General features: G+C 37.4%; 1 protein-coding gene across 19 annotated transcripts in view; it reads left to right on the top strand.

The window, feature by feature from the left end:
- The window catches only part of KIAA1328 (KIAA1328 ortholog), a 342992-nt gene that overhangs the window by 296122 nt on the left and 34258 nt on the right, over nucleotides 1–12612 (top strand). The gene's annotated exons all lie outside the window — the stretch shown is intronic.

Raw genomic sequence — 12612 nt, forward strand, 5'->3', positions numbered from 1 at the left:
GCAAAACTAATCCTATCTTTCATCAGAAAATCTGCTTAGCAGCAGGTCCTTCCCAATTTATTACAGAATGGTTGTACACTTGCACTATAAGTTTGACTAACTGAATTAATTGATATTGAAAATTGTAGTGGATTTTGTCCTATAGTTAAAGGACTGTCAACATTTACTTATGCCAGAGATATTTGAGGAGTTAATACTTTGATCAGCATTTTCAAGAGTCAAGAAAAGAAACATGTTATTAAAATTTCTCATATCTAATAAAACCAACTCCCATATTATGCATTGAAGGCTGAATATATAAACATCAACACCAAAAGGGCTTGGTTCATGTTTCCTTGGGAATATGATTGATTGAACACTTAAATTCCTAGCATCTTATCAGATGAATACAGGTTTTAAGACTTAATTTTAAAGAACTTTTGGGAAATGACTCTAACACAGAGGATAATAATAATAATGGCTGTCATCTATGAAGCATCTACTATGTGGCCAGCACTGTGCCAGGCCCTTGGTATCAAAGGCTTATCTGATTTAATGCAAGATCATCTGAATCAGTCTTCATCACAGCCTTATGAGGTGGTAATACTATCATCCTCATTTTAAAAATTAGGAAACTAAGGCTCAGAGAGATTGAGCAACTTGCCTGATGTCACACAGCTAATAAGAGATAGAGCCAGCATTTCAGACTTCAAAGCCCATAATCTTAAATATTATAATAGTTGACAACAACAACCTACCTATTTTGGAGGCCACCCACAATCAAAAGAAAATTTAACTAATTTACCACATTCTTTTTCCATTACTCCTTTCTTTTATTTTTAATACTGTCATTGTTAGCATTTTGCCAAACATGCGCGGTAAGTTGTGGTTCTGAAATGTCAGGGCTCCCTTCTTGGACCACTTGACATTTGGCTGAATGCTTGCACTTGAAGATGATCCATCCTAGCTCACCTTGAGGGATTCCTTTGGAAGAGTTACAGGTAAAGAGGAGAAACAATCTGGATTTTCAATCTTGGTGAATTTTTCTATTACTGTAGATTAAAATGAGATCTTTAATGCTACTTTAATATGTTTTTGATGATTGCATTTCAGTTTAGGAAAAAGCATGAAAAAGAAGAATAAAATGTTTCCCCAGTAAGGGTTTTGTAGAACGTCCTCAGTGCACGTTTTCTGAATGGACCGTAGCAACTTTAGACTTTTACAAGCCCAGGTGAAAATTGCTGTGAGGACTCCTGTTTACGGACCTTAAAAAAGGATTCTTTATCTGTTAGTTCTTAATACTGCAGGTCAGCTAAATATAGATTCTCAGAATCTTCTTAAATAATGAGCATTTGGCTAAATAAAATAATGTGTAGCACACCAGATTTTATCCTTAAAAGTGCACGTTGGCATATTATAGGTCTATTATACAAAATGCAGAATCGGAAAAAAAAGAATCAGTACTATGAAAATCAGTTACGAGGAAGGCACAGTGGTTGCTTTCCAGATTTTAGAATCAGGATTGTTTGAATTATTTTTACTTCAAAGTGTAAAAAAGGCATTTTTATGGACAACTTTACAGTTACACGCAAACTCTTAATGCAAGAGACAGGCCTATTCTTCTTCATCCCAACAGACCTTTAAAGGTACTGAGGAGAATAAGAGTAAACGCCCTTCCCTTGTCCACCCTAAATGCCAAGAATTTCAAGAGTTACAAAAGAGGATGGGGGTGGGACAGATGCCCGTGGGAGACAGGTTTTCCTTTGTTCGTTGCAAAGAGCTAACACCTAGAAGGATCCCATATGGGCCCATATGCAGGTGAGAAAACCAGGCGTGGCAGTCATCTTTCTCATTCACAATGTAGGTTGTTAATTATACTCTCTGCTGCCTGTCAATATAATGTGAAATTTTCATTCCCCATTCAAGATAGAAAAAGTTGTGGCTGAAAATGTTAACATTTGCATTTTTATTTGTTGATTTATTTAAAGGACAGCCTCTCCTACAGCAATCCATCACTGAGTGACACCCAAATATGAATAATGTATTGTAGACTTGCAGTTACCGTGTGTAATAAGTGCTAGAGACAGTAAAGGAATGTTAACTATGTTGTAAATGTAATATTTATTGACTCATAAAGTTTATTGCTTTTGAGGTTCAATAATACTGACCATAGGACGTTAATATCACTTATCCTGATTTTAGCTGGGCACCTTTGTACGTAGAAATATTCATCTCTCTCATGCTAGCAAAATAAATATGTGACTTACAGCACAAGCAAAGAGGGCTCAATAGTGTTCTGTGCTGACAGCTGCAGCGCTTCTTTCTGTCCATTTCACTTCTGGCCTCCAGCACTGGTCACACACCCATGAGCTATCCAAGAGACGAAGCACAGTGGTCATCTTGGCACTGGCGGGTGGCACCACTGAACTAAACGGTGCCATGCATTTCTGCTTGGCTGGAACAGGCAACTCCCCACAGACTGCTCCACCTAGAGAGAAGACTAGAGGGGCCTTTCTCCCTGTCATTCTGAGTACCTGGTGGGGAGGCATGCCTTTGCTCAAAAAGAAAGTTGAACAGACATTTTTCCTGCCATGCCACTGAGTCAGGCTTTACCGATTGGACTTGATCCTCTAGTCTCCAATATGAAACCAGAGCTGAGCGGATTACCAGTGAATTTGTTATGAGCACAAATGTTACTGATAATTAACTCTTTGTGCCTTCCAGAATTAGGTGTGCCCATTGCCAGCAATGGCAATACAGGAAATATATGAGACTCAGAGCAAAAGTAATGTTAATTAGCAACCATCAGCTGTAATTGTCATCTCCATTAAGATGCAGAATTATGTATTTCTTCGTTATAAATAACCTTTCTAATTGTACTTGATGTATGCCAATTTAATCAAAAAGTATACTTGCAACAGACAGATATTTGCATTAATGTGGCTTTGGATCTTCAAATGTTTTATTTCAACTGTAACTGAGAAAAAAGGTCTCTTGCAGCTGTATGTACCTTATAAGTTGGTGTCTTCCTAGAGGTATGTAGATCGGACACATTTTTTGGTAAAATGAAGACAGAAGCTTCTGGGGTTGTTCAATGGAACAAAAATCTTGTCACTTTTTAAAATACTGGTTGAGTTTCTGTCTCTCAGTCATATGACAACACAGTGATGCTTATTCCAAGCAGATAAACAGGGGCAAGTATTGTGCATGCAGCAACAGGATTACATTCTCGGTCCCACGAGTAAAAGGTTACTTATCAAACATATAGTGTGCAAATATTTTCCCCCACTCCGTAGGTTCCCTTTTCATTTTGTTGATAGTTTTGTTTGCTGTGCAGATGTTTTTGATTTTAATGTAGACCCACTTGTTTATTTTTGCTTTTGTTGCCTGAGCTTTTGGTGTAGCCAAAAGATCATTTGAAAGGCCAACATCAAGGAGCTTTTCCCCTGTTTTCTTCTAGGAATTTTACATTTTCAGGTCTTACATTTATTTAAATCTTTAATGCATTTTGAGTTGATTTTTGTAAGTAGTGTAAGATAAGGGTCTAATTTCATTCTTTTGCGTGTGGATATCCAGTCTTCCCAACACCATTTATTGAAGAGGCTATTCTTTCCCCATTGTGTAATTCTTGGCACCCTTTGAAAATTAGCTGACCATTTATGCTTGAGTTTATTTCTGGGCTCTCTATTTTGTTCCATTGGTCTCTGTGTATGTTTTTATACCGTACTGTTTTGATTACTATAGCTTGTAATATAGTTTAAAATCAGGAAATGTGATCCTTTAACTAGGTCTTCTTTCTCAAGATTGCTTTGGCTATTCAGAATCTTTTGTGGTTCCATTCGAATATTAAGATTGTTTTTTCTATTTCTGTGAAAAATGCCATTGGAATTTTGATAGAGATTGCATTGAATTTGTATATCATTTTGCGTATAATGGACTTTCTAACAATATTCTTCTAATCCACAGACACAGGATGTCTTTCCATTTTTTACATCTTCAGGTTTTCTCATCAACGTCTTACAGTTTCCAGTGTACAGATCTTTCACCTCCCTGGTTAAATTTATTTCTAAGTATTTTATTCTTTTTGAAGCTATTGCAAATAGGGTTGTTTTCTTCATTTCCTTTTCAGATAGATCATTGTTGGTGTAAAGAGACGCACCTGACTTTTGTGTGTTGATTTTGTATCCTGCAGCTTTACTGAATTTATTAGTTCTAACAGCTTTTTGGTGGAGTCTCTAGAGTTTTCTGCGTATAGAATTATGTCATTTGCAGAGATAATTTTACTTCTTCCTTAACAATTTGGATGCCTTTTATTTCTCTTTCTTGCCCTATTGCTTGTACTTCCAGTGCTTTGTTGACTAGAAGTGGTGAGAATGGGCATCCTTGCCTTGTACTAGATCTTAGGGGAAAAGCTTTTCCCCATTGATTATGATGTTAGCCATGGATGTTTCATAAATGGCTTTTATTTTATTGAGGAAATTTTCTTCCATACATACTTTGTTGAGAGTTTTTATCATGAATGGAAGTTGAACTTGGTCAGAGAAGATGTACAAACGGCCAAAAGGTATATGAAAAGATTGTCAATATCACTAATCATCAGGGAAATGCATATCAAAACTGTAATGAGATATCACCTCACACTTGTTAAGATGGCTGTTATCAAATAGATAAAAGATAACACGTGTTGCCAAGGATGTGGAGAAAAGGGAAGCCTTGTACATTGTTGGTGGGAATGTAAACTGGGACAGCTATTATGGAAAACAGTATAGAGTTTCTTCAACAAATCAAAAATAGGACTACCATATGATCCAGCAATCCGTCTTCTGGGTATGTACCCAAAGGAAATAAAATCAGTACCTCAGAGAGCTATCTGTGCTCCCATGTTTATTGCAGCATTATTTGCAATAGCCAAGATATGAGAACAACCTAAGTGTCCATCAACAGAAGAATGGACTATGGAATATTATGCAGCCTTAGAAAGGAAGGAGATCCTGCCATTTGCAACAACATGGATGAACCTGGAGGACATTATGTTAAGTGGAATAAGACAAACACAGAAAGAAAAATATTGCATCCATCTCACTTATATGTAGAATCTAAAAAGTCCAGATACATAGAAGCAGAGAGTAGAATGGTAGTTACCAGGAGTGGGAAAGTGGGGGAAATGAGGAGATGGTGGTCAAAGGGTACAAAGTTGCACTTATGTACGATGAACAAGTCTAAAGATCCAATGTGCAGCATGATGACTATAGTTAATAATACTGTATTGAATATTGGAAATTTACTAAGATTTCAGGTGCTCTCACCACACACACACACGCAATGGTAACTATATGAGGAGATGATATATTAATTAGCTTGACTGTAGTAATCATTTCACTATGTATATTTATATCCAAACATCGTGTCATACAATTTAAATATATACAATTTTTATTTTATTTTAAGACAGTTTTTTTAATCTTTATTTCTATCTTAAGTAACTTGACATGAAAATCCAGGTGCTTCCAGCTCCAGTTATGATGGCATAGCCTTTAAAGTGGTAGAACAGCTGATGGCATCTTGGTCTTTTGCCATGTCACGAAGAGGGACAAACTTTCTGCATTTGTCCCTCTTCATTCTCTGTGGATTAGGAACCAAGTCTTTGGCCCCTGGGCAGTTTAGGCTCCATTTAGTTCCCCAAATCACATTGCCAGTAACCAATTACATTGTAGAGAAGGGATTATAACAGTGATCTATTTTATCTCAGCAATAAAATTCTGGATTGACAACTGCCAGAGTATTCAATACCTACACAAGAAATGTATTTCTGTTATACTAGTAACGAAAATATGATGCTGAAAATTATAATTACTTGTTGACAATCCTTGGTATAGTGGTTTAGAGTTAACACAATGCTTTTAACATGCATTATCTCATTTAAATTGCACCCAAACCCTGTGAGGTAAGTAATAGTATTATCCTGTTTTACAATGAGAAAATGAGAACTGAGAGAAACTGAGTGACTGCCCAAGGTCACACAGTGAGGAAGCAGAAAGAGGACTTGAATTTAGCTCTTCTGATCCCAAATTTTAGTGTTTTGCCAGTATTCCATGCTGCCTGAAACTTGTATTTGGTTCTGAAGTATAAGCACAAAGCTGATAAAATTCCAGTGTAGGGCAGGAGTCAGACAAACATACTTTAAGAGTTAGAATTTGGGGGCCGGCCCCATGGCTGAGTGGTTAAGTTTGCATGCCCCGCTTCACTGGTCCAGGGTTTCGCAGGTCCAGATCCTGGGCACGGACATGGCACTGCTCATCAGGCCATGCTGAGGCGGTGTCCCACATGCCACAACTAGAAGGACCCACAACTAAAATATACAACTATGTACCAGGGGGATTTGGGGAGAAAAAGCAAAAAAGAAAAAAGAGTTAGAATTTGTTTTTATAACTTGATAGGAAGAAACCTGGTCTTACAGAGCAGCGAACATGCTGTAGTTCCATTATACACAACAGCCAAATTGTTGTGTATGCACAAACAACACTTTCTTGCACTTGTGCCCAGAATCCTAACTGCAACAAAATATTTTTTTAAAAAATCAGACTGTTTTGTCACCTGTACACTAACACAGATATCTTAAATACTCAACCAGATTCCCTCATGTGCCTAGCAGAGGAAATGATAATGTGTTATTTTCCCAAAGGTAGAGAGGAAGGAGCTAAACTCAAACTCAAACCAGAGCCCATGGGCACTACGTTGGTTTGTGCAGTAGGTTTGAATAGGAGACCTCACTGCCTCTATGTAATGGAGTATGTGACTGATGACCATATATGTCGATGCTAGCTACTATTCACTGAATGCCTGTTGTGTATCAGGTATTGTGTTGGGCATGTGCAGATATATCCATTTATAATATATGTTCATACGAATTGCATATCTTTGTAAAGCTTTTTTAAATGACTGTTAAAACTCGGTTTCACAGTATTACATAGAATTTCTTCTTAGATTGTTCAAGTGACTGCCTAAAATGTGGGTTGTTAGGCCAAGAACTATTTTTAGCTTTATCTGCCCTCAGAGTAACAGTTTACACACTGCACAAATCAAACTAGCATTTCCTATAACATTCCCATTTCAAATATATTGTAAATAACAAAAACAACCTAATGAAATGATGTGCATAAACTGATAATAAGAAGGAATAATCTGAAAACTTCAGAAAAGAATATATTGAATATGTAAAAGAAAATATGAAGTTATAAATATGCCTCTCTGTCTTTCATTTTTAATCAGGAGGAGGAAACACCCAGCCATTCAAAAGGGTTTTTGTTTAAGTTGGGCTTTTAACTTGGAATTCCCTGCCAGCAAGTGCATTACTAACAAGAACAGTCGAATGCATGGAAATTCTTATGTGTTTGATGAAAAGATGTTGCTTTTAATTAAGCCATGATGTTGGGCCATTAGTATAATTCCCACTGTTAAAAGCCATTAATATAATCATCCATTCCTCTTGCTCACAATGCTTGTAGAGTGTGTAAGTTAAGAAAACAGAAACAAATAGGCTGAGTAGAAATAATAAAGGCAGAGCGTAATTTTAAGAAATGAATTTAGCTTGAGGAAGCTTGCCAAGGCATTCTTACCATAGGAAGCACATACTGTACAGGGAAAATGTATATTACAACAGCTTATATTTACAAGTCACTTAGAATTGTAGTCCTTTGGCTTCAGGAAGTCTGTCTATGTTCTGGGTGAAAAGATTATAAGAGTTATTTTATTGTTCACACTTTTTTATATTTTCCAAATGTTCTACAACAATGCGGTAGTGCATAATTTTTAAAAATATGTTTTAAAAGAAAACAAAGGGGACACAGTTGTAGGAGGTAAACCCATTTCAAAGTTTTAGACCCTGTAGTTCCAAGTAGTTGCAAAAACCCTAAGGTTACCCTTGGAACATATGACATAAATATGTTATTTCTTTGTTGAGGCAGCAGTAGGTGAAGGTTATGCTTCCATGGTGAGTCTTCTCTAGGGTACTGAACTCTGAAAAATGCTATGATTAGTGACATCTGTTCAGTATTGCCAGCTCCTATCATTTCATGGTTTTTAGCCTCATGAACTGCTGTTTTAGAGTTGTTCATTTGGTCCAAGGTCATCAAATTCCCTTAACTTCAATGTTAAGAAATATTTGTTGAGTGTCACTTACTGTTCTAGGCACTTTAATGCTTTTGTAAAAATTCTCTTATATAGGTTACCTAATGTAATCCTCAGAACCATGGGAAAGTAAAGCACAAAGAGGGGGTTATAGAACACTTAAGAGCCCAGGTGGACTAATTATAACACCTAGGTTTATAGGCCTAGGTTTAAATGCTTGCTATGTAGTTTTGAACAAATCATTTAATTTAATCTATAAAATGGGGATAATAATATCTCTTTCATAGGCTTGTCATGATGATTAAGCAAGATAGTTCACATAAAGTCCTTAGCACAGTCTTGGTATATGGCTAAATAGTAGTTGTCATGTAGAACTTCCCAAGATCACACAAGCAATAAGGGATATAACTTTGGACCTTGCTATTACAGTTCCAAACTCTGTGTGTTCCCTCACACAAGGTTAGGAATAGGGTTAGGTCCATCATAGAGGCAGGTGATAGGGTTGTATTTTTTAATATTCACCTTGCAAACATGCCTGTTACTTTACCTCTCTAAGCCTGATTCCTCCTCTGAAAATAAGAACATTAATTACTACCTTACAAATTTACTCAGAGGATTAAGTGCGACTAGGTATGCAAAGCCCTTAACTTGGTGCAGGCCGTAGTGTGCACTCAGTGTTAGCTCCCTTCTTCTGTGCTCTGGGCAACAAGACATGTTTGGGCACCTAGAACAGTGCATGCAAATGATACTAGCCCATCTGCCAAATGTACAGGCTGACAGTGCTCTGCAGAAATATGACTTAGAAGCGAATGTTAATAACTTTGCCTTCAAAAGATTTTTCTTGTGCAATATCGGCAAATTTTTCTAATGTCTTAAAATATTCCCATTTGTTTTTCTTCCAAATAGAGGAGAGTGGGGAGTAAAATTCTGGGCTAGATAGTAGAGTTAGGATTTAATGCTGCGTTCCTAGGACTTCTGTTTCTAGGATCACTCCAGGCCTCATTGGAGTTACTGATAATGGATTTCTTCCTCATGGTAGCCCTTTTTAAAAATTCTGAAAGAGTTTAATTCCCTTCTGAGCAGTGGTTCTAAAATCTATCTGCATGTTGGAATCACCTAAGAATCTTTGTAAGGGTACCTATTGCCTGGCCTCATCCCAGATTAATAGAATCAGAATTCCCAGGAATGGGCCGCAGCGGTGTGTATTTTTATTCTCTCATGTGACTCTGATGTGCTTGGTCTAAGGACACACATTTGGAAGCCCCTGCTCTGAACCTGCACATCCTCCCTAACCCCAGCACACCAACATTCTCCCTTTCTTCTTTTTTTTTGTTTTTATAAATTTATTTCCATCTTTTTTTTTTTTTTTTTTGAGGAAGATTAGCCCTGAGCTAACTACTGCCAATCCTCCTCTTTTGCTGAGAAAGACTGGCCCTGAGCTGACATCCGTGCCCATCTTCCTCTACTTTATACGTGGGACGCCTACCGCAGCATGGCTTTTGCCAAGCGGTGCCATGTCCACACCCGGGATCCAAACCGGCAAACCCTGGGCCGCCAAGAAGTGGAACGTGCAAACTTAACCGCTGTGCCACCAGGCTGGCCCCAATAAATATTTTTGAAAACTGCAAAATGTTTCTACTGATGTAAAGACTGTAGGTCACGTGGCATTGACTTTTATTCAAACCAGAAGGTTTCCTGCTAGGATTGTAGCGTTGTTTCATTTCTTCAGTGGAGTCTTTTGTATCAATGTGAAAATTTTAATTTCACGCCCTGCAGACTACACAGTCTTTTGTGCTCTCTCTGCTCCTGTTGTTGCATAAAGGGTAAATCCCTGTGGCACGTTCATTTTAGATTGAAAAAAGTAAAGTTGATCCATTTACGATCTCAAAACAAAGACAGATAAAAATCTGTTGGCAAAAAGCTGTTATTTAAGGAAAAAAAGAATTTTTTCCAGCTCATATGGCTTTTCATATGGATGAGTATGGGCTCAAGGCTCAAAAGAGGGAAAAACCTCTCTGTTAACATTGGCTGCTGGTACTATTTCATTAGTACAGATTATCAAGAATTTTCTAATTGAAACACAAGATATCCTCAATTGTTTGTGTATAAAAAACAATCAGACTGGGGCCAAGATCTTTTTTTAACCAGTCACTGCTGGCAAAAAAATTAAAATCTCTTCTTCATCAGAGGTTTAAGATCAAAGATATCACAGAATTATTGAATTATAACTTAATACCATAAACTATTTAACATTAACTTCTAAGAAATAATTCATGAACCCTTATAATAATTGTGAAATACTGTGTGCTCTCTAATGAACTATTTCAAATTTACTTTCTTGCCACCACCTTCAGCCTATGGTCCTAAAGTCAGATTTAAACTGCTAAATTAGGGTAATTGGCTGTGACTGGGCACCCAGCACTGGCCCCCTCCTAATACCACCATCCGTAATCCTTTTTAGAGGGCTGTGTATAGGGACTAGGGAGGATCTCTTCAAGAATCTGTTGGCTAATGAGTTTTTAAGGAAACTGACACCAGCGATTGGCAGCTATCACTTAAGCACTTATGCATATTTGGGACAATTGCAGTGGTAATACAGATTTTTTAAAGTAACGTTTAAATTACCTATAATCCTACAACCCACTGTATACATTGTATATACCACTGTTAATATTTTAGTATTTAGTATATTTCCTTCCAATCCTTTTTTCTTTCACTTCTTATACGTTTCTCTTTCTTTAGACTAAATTTTTCTAAATTGAAAAATACCTGGAAGTTTAAAAGGCAAAAGTCTTTTGTGTTAACCGTTCCATGAATAAATAAGAAAGAGGTAGGTGGGAATTAGCAGTGCTAAATAAAATTTCCTAGATTGGCCTGTTAGCAAGGTTCAATGTTGGAATGAAAATGTACATGTTTCTCCCACAAGTTTCCTCAGGAGTACTACAATGTGATTGTGTTTCCAATAAAACTTCTCTCCTTTTTCCTTCTTTTTTGGATCTATGCACAAATTTAATCTGAATTATAAATCATTGTTATAAAATGTATGGTATATTCTAAAAGAAGACTCCTACATCTATCTGGATGAGAAAAATGTGTATTAAGGTTAAATCATGCAATTAGTGAATTTCTTTGTAGAGGAAAGAATGATTAAATGGAATCTTCCTGATTAGGAGTAATGCAGGACAAAGGCATTTCCTGGAGGATGCCTCTCAGACTTGCTGGTTGCCTTGCTACTTTGCTTCCAGAAGCAGAGACAGCTTTGGTGAACCAGATTGCTTCACCTTCCAGGCATCCTTAGTTTGAGCTAAGAAAGAATATTATTCTCTTGCTCTGAGCCTCTCTTGGGACACCAAAATAATGTTGGCTTTTCACCTCAGCATATCTCATTTATTTATTCTTTTACCTCCTTCCTTCCATTTATCATTGATTTTGACCCAAACAAGAGATGTCGGGTTCAATTACTATGCTGGCCTAGTGCCAACTATAATGAGCCGAGAGATCCTGGCCTTCCCATCAATCTTCATCAGATTCAGTCTTTTTTACTGACATCTCTTGTATTTCAATATCAAATTCATTGGGCTTTTCCTTGTCATCCAATTTTCCGAAGTCTTCCAAGCTGGGATAGATGGTTGATCTCCCTGGGTGTTTTTACTGCCAGAGCACTGGGGAAACCCAGTGAGTCTCCCAGTCTTGGTAATGCTCTGTTAAAACTCTGGTTTCTTCCCCATCAATTTCTGATTTTTCCATTCCATATGTTTACAGCAACCAAAATATTTCTACCCTATGTGGCTACTCTTGTTTCCTCCTCTGTTGACTCCCCTTCCTTTTCTCCCTTTCTACAGACTACTATTTTCTAGCATCGGTAAACCCTATGAAAGGAAATTGGGACAGTAAATCAAATAGAGTTTCCTATGCTGTATCTTATCTCCACTCCTGCCCCCAGTAACAACGTAACATGGGGGTAATATTAGGTGCCCTCAGATCACATCTTTTATTGTGGTCTGGGTGAGAGGCGTATTCATTGGGAGAACATCCTGGTTACCATAACGCCAATCCAACGTGGCTTACATTCACAGCATATCACCTGCTTCACCTGCAGTGTTCTGTTTTGCATTTAATAGGAAAATTGGGAAGTTTCCTTTTTCAGGATACACATTGTGTGTTGTTGTCCTTATTCACCCCAAAAGGCTGGATATTCCCTCATCTCTAATTTTCATCCAAGGTGTCATAGACTATGGCCAATTGGGAGTCTTAAATTAACCCAAACATGCCTCTCCATGCAGCTGTATCCAGAATTAGGGAAACAGTCTCTGAGTTCACAATCCTGACAAACCGCTTAAGTGATGACTCTTCTGGGAGCTATCTGTACTTATCAACAAGAGGGTGAGCACTTGAACTGTATATCTATTTGTTTCTACTGTTTTATGATTTTGCCCTCTGTCAACCTGTATCACCTTCTTTGTGACCAGAGGATGGAAGGGGATAATCGGCTATGTTAAACTGGAA

Source organism: Equus przewalskii, chromosome 7 (genome assembly GCF_037783145.1).
Source record: "Equus przewalskii isolate Varuska chromosome 7, EquPr2, whole genome shotgun sequence".
In the NCBI taxonomy this organism is placed as follows: domain Eukaryota; kingdom Metazoa; phylum Chordata; class Mammalia; order Perissodactyla; family Equidae; genus Equus; species Equus przewalskii.